This window comes from Gymnoscopelus microlampas (genome assembly GCF_963454915.1).
Source record: "Gymnoscopelus microlampas genome assembly, chromosome: 19".
NCBI lineage: Eukaryota > Metazoa > Chordata > Actinopteri > Myctophiformes > Myctophidae > Gymnoscopelus > Gymnoscopelus microlampas.
Genome location: NC_139956.1, coordinates 22760816 through 22766366, shown reverse-complemented (window position 1 = coordinate 22766366; position 5551 = coordinate 22760816).

The following is a 5551-nucleotide window of genomic DNA, read 5'->3' as shown; positions in this document are numbered from 1 at the left end:
GGTGCTATTTAGACTCTCTCTGAGCCTCCCTTGGTAGTAGGTTTTTGGTATTACGGATGTCATGTTTGTCTTTGTTATGTCCTGTATTGTTGTTACTGGCAGAGCTGTGTAACATTTATTTGCCTCTTCTCTTGGTCAGTGCACACATGTAATTTTACTGGTTAAATAAAGATTAAAAAAAAAAAAAAAAGCTGTCAAAGCATTTTAAATTTGATATGGTGATTAACTTTTCCACCGATTCTGCCTGGTGAGCTGTTATAATACAAAAATGGCAATGCTTTTGTAAGCTATAAAGGTGTGTGAGTAGGTTGTGTCGATGAGAGCACACATGATTCTGATTCCAGGTAAAAACCACAAGGTATGCTGCACATCAAGACATAAAGCACAGGAAAGATGAACACATTTGTCAAAGCCTTCTGTGAGAAGTTTCCGATGTGAATTCATGCATGAATATGCTGATATTAATTTAATTGACTGATTTAGCATGTTGGCGTTAATCAGAACTGGGCTTAACATTAAAGGCATCTCTCTCCCATGTGCGTGTACATGCGCTTGCATCATACTGTATAGGTGCTCTCTCTCTCTCTCACAGAATAGCAGGCACGGTTCCTAAATCTTTAGGCAGACAAATTCTATGTATGTGCAAATGTACTACTACAACAACAACAATTATGGGAACACACTACACTCAAATGATTAATTTGACGCATTCATTAAATTATATTATATACTTAGATGATGTTCTAATTAATGTCCTCTAATTCCATAGACACTGTTAGCTGTACAATGTCAGTGCAACACCCACACAGTGAGCTGTATGCAGGTACAGCTGTGATCTACAAACAGCAACAAAACAAACAAACCACTGCCTCTGTACTCTCTATTTGATGAACATTCTTGAGCAGAGCCTCAGCGCTCTCTCTCTCTCTCTCTCTCTCTCTCTCTCTCTCTCTCTCTCATATTCAGTGGAGGAAAGCTTCCGCATGACAACCTGAACCATGCAGTAGGCCTACAGTACAGACACTAGACACTACACACCTAATGAACGCACGCGCACACACACACACACACACACACACACACACACACACACACACACACACACACACACACACACACACACACACACACACACACACACACACACACACACACACACACACAGTATGCATAAGATACAGAATTCTGCAATAGAGTTGCAGATCATGTCCCTGCAGCTGTAATGATAGAAACTACAGATTATGTCAACCATCAACATAAACCTACCACCTTAAACATACCATGTTCCAATCGCAATGTAGCCTGGGTCACTAATAGATTTCTTGTAAATCTCTCAGGACATCATCGCAAGATAAAGGAATCAGTTTATCACACTGTTGTCAAGAGACAAACTTGAAGATGATGGCCGCATCAATAATCATCCTGCATCTATGTGTTTACTTCTATGGGGACAAGGTAGAATACCACTATTATTCTACCTACAACTGGTTCCCCAGTTTAAGTCCACACCGAGGTCTTGTTCCTCTGATCATGATTTTCTTCTTTGTTTTCTTTTTAATAAAAGTCACAGAATGAAGACAACCTCCATTATGCTGCTCTGAGTCCAGGCGCGCGGGAAGTACTTAATAGCCAGGGGGGCTGAGCGTCGGGGGAATCCGCCTGACGCGCGCGATTTTTTTGCGGGTTCGGGTCGAAAAATGTGCGGGTTTGGGTGGGTTTTGGCACTTTATTTCCTTTACTTTATTTCGGTTTTAGGGTTAGGGTTAGGGTTAGGTTAGGGTTACGTTATTTAATTATTTTAATTAAATTTAAATGTAATAAAACAATTTTTTTTTAAATCCCTTCCCATCATCAGGGGGGCTGCAGCCCCCGTAGCCCGCCCCTTCCCGCGCCACTGTCTGAGTCTCAACAAGAAGAGACGATCAAGACCACAGAAGATCAACATGGAGAACGAGACTGTGTATGCTGGAGCTAGAGTTACACAATAGCATTGATGCCTGGTCGATCGACACGGTCACGACTTTTTTCTGTTCTGGCCCCACAGTGGTGGAATGAACTTCCCACTGATGTCAGGACAGCAGAGTCACTGCCCATCTTTCGCCGCAGGCTGAAAACCCACCTCTTCAGGAAACACTACCCTTCCTCTTTGTCTGGCTTACTTGTTAACTAGTTGTACGAACTCTTGTTTTATTGTTGTACTGTTTTATTGGATCTTGTTTAGTCGATACACTTTTTGTATTAGCTCGTGCTCATTTGATTTTGCTATTTTGTCTCATCTGTTTAAGAAAGTAGGTAGCTGATATATAGCACTTTTACCTTAGCGCTAGGTATACTCTTGGTTGCTTGTTTTTGCAGGAAATGCACTTAAGACTTCTGGTGATTAGTAGTTTTGTTCCCTACCTATGTTGAATGCACTTATTGTAAGTCGCTTTGGATAAAAGTGTCTGCTAAATGACTGTAATGTAATGTAATGTAATGTAATGCCTTCTGTCCACTACTATCTACTATGTGGGGCTCAGTAGGTGTAGGTATGACTGAGCTCATAAAAACTTTTAAAACGTGCTTCTTCTATGTGTGTGTGTGTGTGTGTGTGTGTGTGTGTGTGTGTGTGTGTGTGTGTGTGTGTGTGTGTGTGTGTGTGTGTGTGTGTGTGTGTGTGTGTGTGTGAATGGCTTGCACGGAGGCTCAGTGGTTATCACACTGATTCCTGCATGACTGGAGTTTTCAGAGTGGGTTTTGCATATTCTCTCTGAGCTCATGTGAGTGAGAGGTACAAGCCTTAGAGCGATGTACCTGTACACTGATCCTAATTCAAATCCAATACGATGGCCACTTGTCCTGTTGTTCTCTGACAAATGTCAAAGTCACTTACCTCGATACCCCCCCACCCCATATCCCTAAAATCGTGTTTTACAACTAAATCAGGTCTTTAGACCAGACCCGCTAGATACAGGTTTTAATGCTAGGCCACACATCTCTCACTAAATAATGCAATAGTAGAGGAATCCTGTTTACAAATTACACATAAGCAGGACATTCAGTGAAACAAACAAGCGCTCCCCTATCCGCAACATGACCGTGCATGGTCCTCAATGAGGATGTGACTGGCTTGTTTGTTTTCGCCACACCGCATGTGGCGTTTGCTTAAATATGTGTTTATGTTCTAATGTTCTATGGATATTCGTTGAATTACGCAAATTCTAAGAATCAAATATGTAGGGATGATTATTATATTGTTAATGACCTTAAACTGATGGACGAAACTGGTGGTGCGAGATTAACAATTGAACTCTGATGAACTACTCTGACCAGTGGATAAACAGAGTAACTTTCAGTATGTATTATATGAACACATAATACATTTTAAGGGCATGCCACATCACTTATCCATAGATTTTGGACCACTAAATGAGGGCAAAGAGTAAGACAGAGCACTAAGGCTCCTGCAGGGATGTTTTTGGGAGGAGAAAATAGAGATGCTTTTAGATTCTTCTGGTGTGATTGAGGGAGATCATCATTACTCACCAGTTTATGTGTGGGTGACGGTGAACCAAAACAGAAACTGATTTATCTTTGTGCATATGGTTAACTGTGGAGTTTTCCCCATGCTTTGGCATCACAGATGAGTCCCTTGATCGGGACTCATCTGTCATTTTCTTGTAGTGTTGTGGCAAACGCAGTTGAAGCATATAGCATCACCTATGTCTTCAGGAAGGTTGCTGGTTGACTGGTTGCCTTCCTGTCACATTGGTCGTCAGTGCATAAGTACCTGTCCTATGAAGCCACAGCCACACGTATATGAAGTATTCTTAAACATTGATTGATGTGGAAAACTCACTGCTGGAGCAGCGGAACTGCTCAACCTGGAGGGGGTCGCTCGCCTCCTCTTTCCGTTACCACACTCACATTAAGACACATTGTTGTTTACAATAAAGACAAGCTTGGAATCCTTTTTCTAGGACGCCAAGGTTTTCGTTTTAAAAATTCAAGGTGTTTTTGACTGTATCAACTGCTGTCTAGTATCTATAGTATTACAATTACAATGATAATGTATGGTAAGTATTTAGCAGACACTATTATCCAGAGTGACTTACAAAATGGTCAGAATAAGACACATGATTGTCAACCAACAACAAGAGGTCAAGGATGTGCTGCAAAATAACATAACCTTAAGTGACAGGGGTCACTAACCAGACTACAGTAGTACACTACCATAAGATTTTCACCCAAAGAAATATCTATGTTAATAAACCCTGACCAACGACAGTTAGAAACATGCTACACATCTTTGTTAACTGAAGGAAGACTGATATTACTGTTATATTAGTGTAATATTATTTTGAAGTGCAGAAAGACTGGAAGTAGTTAGCCTGGGATCAGACAAATCTGCCAGTGCAAAAAGAAAATTGCCCTCTGCGATTTGGGTCTGGTACCACTCCATTGTGAATCCATTTCCTGCTCCTGAAGTCTGGGGTGACCAATCAGGGCCCAGTATTCAAATATGGGAGACTGTAATTGGTAGTTGATTGTAGGTCTAACCAATTGTGTCCAGACTCCATTCTTTTGATCCTGCCCCTTGGAAAAAAAGCGTCCTCATAGAGACTCATATCCACGCAGTCATATAGTCTGGCCACGCGAGGCCAGATAGATATGTTGATCTTTAAACCACAACAACCAACAAATGAAACTAAAGCAAAACACAGTAAAACTAAGGCAAACGAGCAAGCTAAAGACCTACTGTAGTAAAGAACAAGCATAAAGAATAAATAAACAGTCTCCACATGCTAAGCAATAAAGTGTTTTTCCAGAATATTCAAGACCATTCATGGGAAAGTATCACACTTTCCCACACATCTATAAGTTGAGAACGCGCACGCACGCACGCACGCGTGCCACATCATCAATGTAGCCTGGGTCACTAACAGATTTTCTGTCAGTATGTCATGACATCATCACAAAGCGAAGCAATCAGTTTGTCCAATCACACACAGGCACACCTCTTAAGATGTTGTCTACTGTACATCCCTAAACTCTTTCCACTCAAGAGTCAAACGTTAAGATGATGGCAGCATTAAAGATCATCCTGCATCTAATGTGCTTACTTCTTTGGAGAGAAGGTAAAATACCACAATTATTCAACCTACAACATTACGAAAAATGTATCTTGCGTATTTTATGTATCTTAAATATTCATATATTTCTGTTTCCAGTTGCTTTTGTTCAATTATCAGTGGAAGAACAGCAGAAGAGTTTCTTAATGGCTGATGTTGGAGACAACGTGACGTTGCACTGCTTCTATCAGGATAATAACATGGCGTACATAACCTGGTACAAGCAACGACTTGGAGATAAACCTGAGCTGTTAGATTCCCAGGTGAAGCTGAGAGGCGAAGCTATTTCAACAAGGAAACTTACAAGCGATCCCCGTTTCACCGTGGTCTCAGGAAAACAAATAAATCATCTCAACATCTCAGATGTGCAGTTGTCAGACTCTGCAATGTATTACTGTGGGTCGGCATCATATTCTGAAATTCAGTTAAATGAAGGAATC